Raw genomic sequence first — 12516 nt, forward strand, 5'->3', positions numbered from 1 at the left:
AGTGCAAATGACCCAAATTACAACAATCCAAGGTTCACGACGTACAGCCCATGAGCCTTTCCCGCTAATAAAATTTCGCGCCGAAATCTGATGTGGTAAGCAAACACATCAGCTTCCACCTCAGCTTTCTCGCTAATTAGCCCCAACTCTGACCTGGCATAGTATCCACGTCAGCACCTTTCCCGCCAGAAATATGCTACTACTTCTAGTACTAGTAGCTCGCCGCCGTCTCTTCACATTTCCCTCTTACCACTCTCCGCAAAAAATAAAAAAAAATAAAAAAAAAAATAATACTCACCAATTTTTTAATCAGATTTCCTTTTTTAATTAATGGAGTCATCTACTGAACCTTCTTCACTATTGCATACATTCAAATCAAAGAAGAAGCTTCAAATCGGATCCGACCAGAATGATGCATCATCTACCGGGGCTCCATCTATGGATCCATGGAGCTCCAAAACATCTGAAAAGCCAATCACTGCTCCTCGCCGGACTCCAAATCGGAGCACCGCACTTTCACAAGCCGCACAGAGGCTCCAGAAACCCGACCCGACCCGCCCGAAGAATGACACCTCACCCGACCCGCCTGACTTCTTCTGAATGTTCTTCAGCTAAAGTGAAGAAGGCTGTAAATGCAATAAAACTACCACAGAAGTAAGTTTTTTTTCTTAAAATTTTTTTTAAAACAAATTTTAATTGTTTTTGGATGTTACAAAATGTGGATTTGTGCGTTATTGGATAGAGATAGATCTAGTGTTGTATAAGAAAAATAACATTTTTGTTTATTAAATGTATAAAATCACTAAAATTTCGGCAACTATTAAATTCTGATTCCCTAATTTAGAAATTACTATGTTCTGTCCCAATTTGTATAACACCTCGCTTTTCGAGATTCAAACTATGTGAATTTTGACAAATAATTTAAAATGTTACTTTTTCATCCTATTGACATGAGAAGAATTGCATCTTATAGTACTTTTGGTATATTTTTTTAATATCTAAATTTAAAATTTAAAATATTGCGTTGATTTAATGTAATTTTCTAGTCTAATATTTACCAAAAAAAAAAAAATGTCAGCAAATATTAATTTGAACCCATAATTTCAAAAGTAGGGAGTATGTGTTTAGATTGTTATGTGTTTCAATGTGATGAGAGCTATGAACGTTTAAAAGTTGAATCCGTCGAATTTACATGCGCCTAAATTGTACTTGTTTTCAGATTTTCGGAGCTGGGATTTGCCGAATTATTTTTCATTTTGGTTTTAACATTCGTGTGTTTGTGCAGGTATGAATTGTTGGTTTAATTCTTCGGTAGAATGGCCAATTTGATTCGGTTGCTGAAGTTGAAGGGTTCTTCGACAACATTTACAAACATTAGTACAAAAGTGGAGTGTCTAACAGATAGGTATGCAAATGACATTTTTGATACATTTTTATTGATGATTTGTCTAATTTTGTAAATATCGCCATCTTTTAAGCCATAAAAGTGACTATTTGTGCAAATCCGCGGAGTATGTACACACTCAAATTATTATCTGAGTACTCTTAGTTTTGAATTTTAAACACATCTGGTCTAATTTGAAATAGTTGCCAGGTGGCCATAAAAAAGTGGTTATTTTTGCAAATCAAAGAACACATGAAAACTGAACTGTGAATGCATTTACTGATCATTTGTCTATGAATTATTGCTTAATTGTGTGGCTCTCTGTTGATTGTGCAGGAAGTTACTTACAATCACTTAGCGCAGATGAAGTTTCTTTTACCCGAGGTAATTGAGGTAAAAAAGATGCTTGTGTTCGATGAACGAACAAGCTGTATGAAGCCCGATCTTCATATTACATTAAATGCTCACGGAGTTGAAGTTGATGAGAAGCTGAAATCCTCTAGTGGCAATGTACAACTGACATCTTCCGCGATCGGATTTTGGATTTCTTTAAATCCCATCCTGAGGTAAGGCAGACTTTTTATCTTGTACTAGTTTTGACAATTGGAAAAATTGCTCTGCAATGATATGTGTGAGACTGTTCGTCTTATTTATGTGACCGTATTCTGATTTTGAGAGTCAAAATGAGTTGTTTTCTTATTTGTAAATTTTCATGTCTTAAATATTTTAAATTGTTCATTATTGTGTCTTATAGTACTTTTTACGTAGTTTCCATATATGCAAATTTTATCTCGAAAAATTTAAAGATTCTATGTGCAAACGCACGGTAAATATTAAGAATTTTGAATCTCACATAAATTGGGACAGAGGGTCTAGTATTTATAGACTTAAATCTTTGTTGATTGAAATGGAACTAGCATCAGGATATCCCTTTTCTGTCTGATACCCTTTGCTCCCCAACCCCGAATTCATCCAAAAGGTGAAAAGAATAGGTTATTTTTGCTTTTTCACCAAAATTAGTGTCATTAACAAATGTTTTTTTTGAATTTCAGGGAGATGACATTCCTGAGGAAGCACTGCCAGGAGCATTTGGTGCGTCAAAGCAAGACCTCTTGACGAACTCGTTAAGTCCTGCGGACCAACAGTTGATGAACGAAACACCAATTGGTTCAGTCCAGAAGCCGCCAGCATCTGTATCTCACCTGTCTCAATCTTTCAGGAAATCCTTTTCCAATCGAGCATCTATTAGCGCGGAACCCAAGATTCTTAATTGCTCCACCAATAACACCTCTAAAGCTGCAAATGAATCTCCTAAATTGCTTAGAAGTACAAGATTCTCAACACGAGGGGTTAATTCCGCTTTACCGCCATCACCTCTATCATCAAGTCCATTAAAAAATACGAAGGGTGAAGATTGTTTGTCTTTGTTAAGTACTTTCAGTACTCCAGCAAAACTTACATCTACTCGAGCAAAATTGATGGCTTCTACACCTGCAATCCAACCTCCCAAGAGATGCTATATGAGTCCAGAAGGCGAGTGAACCGAATCACCAATAAAGCTAGCTAGGCGCCCTCCTCCTAGTAGGTTGTTGACCTTTGATACTCCTGTGAAGAGTTCAAAAGTTACAGCAGATGATGAAATCCTTGACATTCTTAACGATAATCTTCTACAGTCGGTAAGACACTTCTTACATGACACCATTTCCTTGCTAGTACTATAAGAAGTTGATTCTTTGAACTGAGAAATTAGGATATCTATGTATCTTGGTCTACTATTTGAGGTTAGTGTGCTAATTTTTCACGGATTTGCAGATTAGAGACAAAGAGCAGAAGGCATTAGAGGAGAATGATCCAGCCATATCCCAAGCGAAATGGCGCAAGAAAATGATTTCGAGCTAGCCTAAGTTTTTCGACATGATTTACTTCCTATTTCAATCGATGAAACGTTCTGTAATTACTAAAGAGGAGCTTATGCACAAAGTGATTTCAAGCCATCTGGATATTGCTGATAAAAGTAAGTCTCGGTTCATAATCATTTGCATACTTTGACAATATGAAGCTCCTTCTAACCTGAAACTTTTTTCTTCTTTCTTTGCAGGAGAAGTTGAAGAGCAACTTTGGTTATTGCAAGAAATAGCTTCTGAATGGATTTCCGAAAAGCTGTCATCTATGGTGATCTTCTGTTGCGGTAAGCTTTAATTTTTCCTTGCACACCCCCCACAGAACAAATCATTCGTTTGATTTTGGTTAAATCTTGAATTCACCTCAGTGCTTGACGAACTTTAAGTATTATGTGCTGTCTTCTAAGGGGCTTGATGTGATTATTTTTGTTTTCGTTTGCAGTGTTAGCAAGGTATCAAATGCTGAATCAATACGCACAAGAATAGCCGAAGCAAAGTGAGAGAAAGCAAGGGCAGGAAATTTAAATTCGGCCTGAGTTTCCAAGTTTAGTTGTAAATGATATAGTTTGGTTAACTAGATTATTGCAATACATTGACTGGAGAGTCTCTTTTTAGTACAGTTTAATGACATTTTAACCGAGTTAGCTAGCAATATAGAGCTAATATGACTTAGTTGGTAAAAACTTTTGTCTAAGTTTCTTATATTTGAAGACTTATCCTGTATATATGGCCATGATGTTGCTTTTGGAATAAGAATTTTGGTAATAATACTTGTTTTTTAATACTGATTGTTGATTTGACAGATTTTGAAGAGAAATTCTTGTTAAGCAATGAGTTCTATAGAGCACTTGTATAAACCAAATGAAACTTTGAATTCAAGCATGTCATTACGCACGTTCCTCTTATCAACAAGGTATGGTGAGGGAACCCGAGCCCTCGATTTTTCCAGTTGCTCGTGTCCTTACCCCTCAATTCTCAAGAACTCGGTATCTCGAATTTTTGCATTTGTGCACATTGGTCATGAAATAACTATTGGGTCAAGAATAAAGTTGAGGAAACGCATTTTACAGTCATTAGTTCTTAACAGTTAATTTGTAAAGATATCTATATTGTAAGGTTGAAATCTGTATTTGAAAGGTTGGAATCTATAATGAATAGTTACGTAATTTCCACTTAAACTAAATGCTAATGTTCTCTATATAAGAACATCATTTAAGTTCAAATTTGATACTATTACGTAACAGCAACAAGAACAATAACTACGTTCCGGACCCAAACAAGTTAGGTTTGGCTATATAAATCTCCATTTTTTAAGAGAACCGGTAAAATCCAATGACTCTTTTGAGAAAGTAATAATCAACAATTTTCTTTTTAATCTGTATTAGCTAATGGTTTGTTGAAATAATTTGAACCAGGATTGCTAATCGTTATAATAAAGAAGTCGCGATAACAGCATTACTGTAGCCAAAATAATCTCTTAATTTGAAATTTTTTACTAACTCGTATGAATTGTAGTAAAATTCAAAAGGATTTTCAATATATTTTGTTTTAAATTTAAGCGAAATGATTTCAAAATAACATGAGTAGGTGACTTAACAATTTGACATAATTTAAACATGAATTTATTAGGTTCGTTTCCAAATAATGAAACCCTTTTTGAAATGTCAAATCAACACATTGAAAGCCCTTTTTCTCTTCTCTTTTATTTTCAAGACCACTATTTTTTTTTTCCTTTTCATTTTTTTGTTGTTTATTGGCATGAATGCAACACTAGTGTTATTTCATGAAATAATTCAATCATAAACGGAATAATAACAACATTCTTCTGTTGAATGAGGATCTATTTCGACGTTGTAAGTAAAGACCAAGCATAAGTGAATTAGATAAAAACGGAATAATAATAACATTCTTTTGCTAAGTGATGATCTTATTATAAGTTAAGATCTAATATAAGTGAACTAGATAAAACAAAATAATAACATTCTTTTTGTTGAGTGATGATCTCATTCTATCTTATAAGTTAAGATCCAGTATAAGTGAACTAGATAAAAAACGAAAGAGTAATTAACGTTCTTTCTGATGAGTGATGATCTTATTGTATGTAATTCACAGGTCGAGGATATTATGGCATACTGAACTTGGGTTGCCCTAAGACATTCCAATTATCTCCACAAACTCGAAGTAGAAGCAGAAGATTTCAAGATCGCCATCAAAGGATTGAACAATTTAGACAAGGTGATATAATGGCATTTCCAGCAGGTGCTGCACATTGGGTATATAATGAAGGAAACCAAGAAGTTGTTCTTGAAGATGCCTCTAACAATGCCAACCAATTAGACCAAAATGCAAGGGTACGTAAGAAATTATGTCATTGACGCTTTTTTGATTGTCTGATCAAACTTGAAATTATGTATCTATTTATCATCTTTTTACCTCTGCTCATTTGTCACATTAAATTTGTTCCTTTTGATCCTATGAATACGAAATGTTTTTTAGGCCCGCTATAAAGAAAATTAAAAAGACCTTTTACTTCTTCACATTATCTTTATGTAATAAATTTGATATGAATTTAAGTTATATACACTACGTACAGAGATTCTTAATTGCTGGAAACTCGCAACAACGACGACAACAACAACAAGAGAGGCGATACCATGGCCCCGTGAGAAGAGAGCAATGTCAATCTGAGTGTTTTCGACACAAAACATAAGTATATTATATATCATAATTTTAAGAATACAACGAGTCAGTGCTAAGAACCTTAAATATAGAATCCAACAAGCATGGGCGATGCTAAGTTGAAAAAAAAAGGGAAAAGGGCCAAAATTACCCCTAAACTTTGAGAAATAGTACCCGTCGTTATATTTTAGGGCCAATTATACCCTTACCGTTATACTATAGGGTCAATTATACCCTTATGGCTAACGGTTGCCACGTGGCATCATCTCAGGCCTTAAAAATTATTTTTCCCTCAAATAATTTTTTACCCACTAAAATAACCAACCTGACCCGAATTTATTATTTTCAGCCGAACTAATACGACCCAACCCAGCCAAAAGAAAATTAGGAAGGATGTGAGATTTGATAAGTGAAGTTCGTAGGAGATTTAGAAAATTCTTCGTTATGTATTAATTTTGAAATTGTCGGTCTCTGTTCGTGGTACTTTTTTGTCCTTTCTCTTTGTGCTCACTTTTCTTAGTCCATTTTTGGTTGCAGCACTTGTTTGAGATCAACATTTTGCAGATCATGTAGATGTACAACTTTTAGGGCTGAGAACTCGTTCTTTTTCATGTACCCTGTGAGAGCTCTATATTAGTCCTGCTTTGAAATTGCCCTGAGGTTAACAATGTGGGAAGTGGATCAAGAGAAAAGAGACACTTCATTTGACTTCTGGTATCATGGAATCATTTGCGGCATAGAAGGAACTTGCACTGAAATGTACAAGGACTAAGAATCAAGTGGTGAAGTCCGGCTTGTTTTAATTTGAAGAGGACCTGTAACATGTGTTTTCAGGAGTTCTCTGTAGACTGAAGGAATCTTTGAAGAGGACCTGTAACATGTGTTTTCCCGAGTTCTCTGTAGACTGAAGAAATCTTTATTTTGTCTAGCATCAGTGAGTTTATGGAGAAGTCGGCTATGGAAGTTGAAGACGATGCAGAGAGAGAGAGTGTGGGAGTTTTGAGAGGGAAATAGTTTTTTAGGGTAAATGGGTTGGGTCGTATTAGTTTGGCTGAGAATAATATATTCGGGTCGGGTTGGTTATTTTAGTGGGTAAAAAATTATTTGAGGGAAAAATAATTTTAAAGGCTTGAGATGATGCCACGTGGCAACGATTAGCGATAAAGGTATAATTGACCCTATAGTATAATGGTAAGGGTATAATTGGCCCTAAAGTATAACGAAGGGTATGAATAAATTATTTCTCAAAGTTCAAGGGTAATTTTGGCCCTTTTCCGAAAAAAAAGGGGGTTCATTAAGTCCCTTTGTCAAGAAATTACATTTGGCAAAAAACAAATTTTAACTTTATATTTACATGGTTGAATCTTCTTGACTTGAGTAAAAATTCTAGTAATTTGCTAAGGGGTTTCAAAAATTGCATTAGGTCATAGGTTAATAAATCTTAAGTGCAACATTCTTAGTACATAATTTCCTTGTATAAATTCTTGACTCCGCCACTGTTTTCAAGTTTAAATTCTGAATTCGCCTCTATTATAACAGGGAAACGGCAAGGAAGCTACAAGGACAAGATGACATGAGAGGTCACATTTTTAGCGTTCAAGAAGGACTTAAGAGTAATTAGGCCACCATTTTCACAAGAACAAGTGGAAGAAGAACAAGAACAAGGACAATATGGTCCAATGAATGGAATTGAAGAGACAATTTGCAGTGCTAAGGTTAGAAAGAACATCGACATTCCCTCTTGTGCTGATATTTACAACCCACACGCAGGGTGTTTTAGCACTGTAAATAGTCTCACTCTGCCAATTCTCAAGAAAAAGGCTTATTAGAGACTGGGTAAAAATCTAGTTGCTAAAGGTGTATCTATAGGGACCAGCTTTTTCCCTCGTCCATAATTCTCGATTTTATTTTTAAAATGACTAATGGACTAAGAGCCCATTTGGCTTAGCTTAAAAAAAGTGACTTATTTTATAATTATAAGTTTCAGACTAAAAAATAAAAAATAACTAAAAAAAAATAAGTTGGGTCACCCCTACTTATTGTTTTTGATTTATTCCAAGCACTTTTTTTTAGCTTATAAGCTACTTTGCCAAATATCTAAAAAATAAAAATACAATTTATAAGCTATTTTGACCACTTATAAGCCAATCCAAATGGGCTCTAAATCTCGTCTGTGAAGTCGTCAATTTCTTGTCGCAAATACACTAAGTTGAGGGAACTGAAGGCCCACCCAATTTTTCCTCTAAACAAACTACTTTTTTTTTTTTTTTTATATATATATATATATAGTTATATTTTATATTTTATAATTATAAAAATTAGAAATACTTAACATTCCTACGTTTCAGCATTTTTAGGGTCTGGGGTTTACTTCCCCATTTCCCTCAATATCTCTAAGCTCTCATCAACTTGACAACCTTTTCTGATATTTTAGTGAAATTCATCCTCGATTTCTTCATTCAAATTGATAATTTCTGTTCTCATTCTGTTTTTCGCTACTTCTCAAACGAGCTGTTTCAATATAGTTCAAGCAGCTTCTAGGAGCATTCGCTTGAAAGTCTCATAAGTTTACTTTCCTTAATTTTTTTTTCCTGATCTGCTTCAGCTATGCCTGTATGTGTGTGTCATTTTATTTGCTAGTGTTTCTTTCTTCGACTCCCTATTTCAGACTTTATTTAATTTCTCAAATTTATAAAAGGAAGATTTAATCAGCAGGCTTATACCTATAACCAATTGATATTTGCTAATATAAATCAAACATGTGTCTTTATTAAACTGTGACAATTTCATGTAGTGGAGAAAATTGTTACTATTAGACTTAATTCATTATTTAACCCATTTTCTTTTTCATCTCTGTAGCTTTTTTATAGTATATATTTTGCTAGTTTTGGAGACTTTGAGTTTACAAGTCAAGATGTAGATTTTGAAAACTTCATGCAAGTTGAAGAGTTAGTTATCATTTTGCAAGGACTGCTAGGCAATATTTTGTTTTTTTGGCTATGGATGCTAGCTTTTTCACTAAGAGGTTGTGTAAATAGTATGGTCACTTGATAGTATGGTCTCTTGAATCATAGTCGTACCATGGCCCTACTGAGATGTTAATCCATGCTTTGAAATTAATTATATGTATGGAAAAAGGGTTATTATTGAATATTGAAATCCAATTGATTTCTTGTGCTGTAAGTTGTATAATATTGTGATGAAATGGGATTGAAATATGTTTTTAATATATTTAGTACTGGCTTCTGATCCATTTAGTACTTTTAGTGACTGGATAAAACCTTGTCTTAAATACTTTTGGGACCAGAAAACGTGGTCGCCAATAAATTGTATGCAACAAAATGCGACCAAACACCCATATTTAGAGGCTGAAAATATGGTCCTTAAAACTGTTCTAGGGACCAGAATATTACTGGTCGTGAAATACCTTTTAGGACTAGATGAGAAAACTCGTTGCTATTACTTTTAGTGGCAGAGCCTATAGCGACGGAGCGGCGACCAGATTTTTCCGGTCGCTATTGACTTTCAAGGACTAGAATTGAATTTTAGGGGACCGAAATTCTCGTCGGTAATGACCATTTTTCTTGTAGTTATCAGCTTCCTCAGACTCAGTGCTTCTAGATGTTTTATAAAATATTTAGACGATCATGTCACTTGTCAGTAATTATTGGCTAATGTCTAAGATAAATGCATCAGTCGAGTACCTGTTACAGTGGTAACTGTCACGAGTTAAAATGTGATGCATTGATAGTATAAAAAATCTTTACATTGTGTTTATAACTTTAATCCCAAAAAGTTAACTACTACACCCTCCTTTCACTTTGTTGGTCATACTTGACTTGGTGCAAAGTTTAATGAAGAAACGAAAGTTTTTGAACCTGTGGTCTTAAATATGTCATAAAATTGGATAGCTAAATAAATTTTGAAATTAGTTATCTTGAACAAGTCTTAGTATTTGTGTGGCTATAAGAGCTTCTCATTAAGGAAATATAAGAATCTGTCATTCTTTTTGGAACAAACTAATAAGAAAATAGTGTAAGCCAAGGGAGTAATAGTAATCTGAGTTCTATAATTAGTTATTGAAGTGACAACAATGAGTTTGCTAACTATCCTGGTATTTGGTGAACATTACATGAGAAACTTTACTATAAGGACACCAAATTCAACTAGTAAAAGTAAGTATACATATGTGTTGGATTCTGAAATTTTTATAGAAGTCCAAAATTGAGATTTGAAGTTTTCGTTTTGCAGCATTAGTGCATAGAACTTAAAACTCTTTCTGAGAAAGCACCGCACACTTTCGTTGTTCTTCTATATAATCTCAATTATGGAATTTCATAACACTCTAAAGCAGGGGACAAGTACTAACATCAATTCTTTATTTTTCGAATTGAAAAAAAAGGGCAGAATTCCATGATGGCACCCCATTGGTACAACAATGCGCACAGCATAATCTACATAACAAGGGGAGAATCAAGAATTCAAGTATCCATCACGGAAAAGCAGTGTTAGATGACCAAGTCAGAGAAGGACAATGTATAGTTGTGCCACAGAAATATGCAATAGTAAAACAAGCTGGAACTGAAGCTGCAAATTTATAGCATTCAACACTAATGACAATGCTATGATCAACACCCTAAGTGGTCGTACCTCGGCTGTTCGGGGATTGCCCGTGGATGTCATTGCCAATGCTTATCAGATATCGAGGGATGAAGCGCGGAGGCTTAAGTTTAATAGGGAGAAAACTCTCATTTTCCCGCTTTCTACTAGATTTCGTCGTCCCTATGAGAGAGTTGTGTCTGCTTGGTGAGACTGATTTTAGATTTACTAGTTTTTTGCTTGATAATAAGAAGAGGACTTAAGGGAATCGTGTCCTTAGATGTAATAATATGTTAGAGTCGTAGCGGCTTTATGTATTTGAGAAAGAGGGAAAATGCAGAATAAATTTCCGAATAAAAGAATGTTGTTCAAGTACTATTTCCAATCTTGATTTTCATGTGCATCTTTCTTAAATTCATTTCGATTTGTGCTATTTGGAACAATTGGATAAAATTGGATCGATACATAGAATAAAAGATCGGTATGACTCGTTAGAAGACATGCACAATCTTTGTGCTTTCGCTCCTATCGGATCAACATTTGCTTTAGTTGTATAGCCTCATTGATGGAATTCTTGATTCTTCAAAACACTGTTGAAATTCTTAGAAACTTAGTTATTGTTTGTCATATAATATTTAAGAAGTCAACATGAGCTCTAGTTAATGGCATGTGCAATGTTATGAATATGTTCATTCTAGAACTTCATTTTTTGAGCTCTGGAAAATCAACTCTTCATTGTTTACTTTTTGAAATGCATAAACGGATCATTGTTAAATCTCCATAGAGATAAACACTTTCCATAAAAGCTTTTATAGTAAGGTAAGGAATAGCCAGAGCAAACATGAATAGGTCATTTTTGCACCGTTATCAAAACGAGGGACAAAATCTAAATAGCGACATAAAACTAGCCTATTTGTGCAAATCAGCCCATTATGATAGAGGAAGTGAAGTTCTTGAAAACATGTTAGTCCAAATAAGTAGTGTGGCCAGGTCAAACTTGAAACGGTCAAAATAGTTCAAATCATTAAACCGATCATGACTAAACCAATCCAAAATTTACTTGGGTTAAAATAAGTTGGATCACGAACAAATAGTAAATCATCATCCAACTCATCTAACATGACCTAACTTAATTCCCCATCATTTTAGTTTCTATTTTTTTTTTTTTTTTGAAAAAAAGGGATAAGGCACCATTACCCCAGACTATGCTTTAATTTGCTACGACACACCTTACCTTTCCACACAGGCCCTATTACCCCCTAAACTTATTTAAAACGGAATAATTACCCCCTGCTTACGCTGATGTGGCAAAGAGAGTGTGTTTTATTTCTTTGAGGGAGTGAGAAACATAAAAAAGGGGAAAACTTAATTTTATAAAAATTAGGTTTTTTTCACATTTTGGCAAGAAAAACATTTTTTAAATTTTATTTGAAAAATAAAAGTATCCTAAGAAAATGAAATCAAGATTCTTTAAGACATTTTAAAAAAATAATCAAGTTTTCCATATTTTTAACAAATCCATTTTTTCATATTTAAAAAAAAAAATCATTTTTCAGTTTTTTTTTCTTTTTCAAAAACGGGTTTTAAAAAAAAAACAAATTTTCAATTTTTTTTTTTTTTTTGAAAAGGTTTTTAAAATCCTTTTTTAAAAGAAAATTCAGGCTTTTTAATCCATGTTTTTAGTTTTTTTTTTTTTTTTTTAAATGGGTTTAAAAAAAAATCAAATTTTCAAATTAAAAAAAAAAGAACGTTTTAAAACTCATTTTTTTTTTTTTTAATGAAAATTCAGTTTTTTATTTTTATTTTAAAAAAAATTGACACGTAAAAAAATTTGAAAAATTAAAAAAAAAAAAAAAAAAATAAATAAATACACATGTGGCAGGAGAGTGCATGTCACTCTCCCATAAGTGGGCATCGGCGTTTGGGGGTAATTATTCCGTTGTAAATAAGTTT

At 33.7% G+C, this 12516-nt stretch overlaps 2 pseudogenes; both read left to right on the forward strand.

The window, feature by feature from the left end:
• Nucleotides 1–276: 276 nt before the first annotated feature.
• Nucleotides 277–4067, forward strand: LOC132051234 (CDT1-like protein a, chloroplastic; annotated as a pseudogene).
• Nucleotides 4068–4115: 48 nt separating this feature from the next.
• LOC132049052 (11S globulin-like) lies at nt 4116–10931 on the forward strand (annotated as a pseudogene).
• Nucleotides 10932–12516: the final 1585 nt, after the last annotated feature.

Source organism: Lycium ferocissimum, chromosome 3 (assembly GCF_029784015.1).
Source record: "Lycium ferocissimum isolate CSIRO_LF1 chromosome 3, AGI_CSIRO_Lferr_CH_V1, whole genome shotgun sequence".
NCBI classification, from domain to species: domain Eukaryota; kingdom Viridiplantae; phylum Streptophyta; class Magnoliopsida; order Solanales; family Solanaceae; genus Lycium; species Lycium ferocissimum.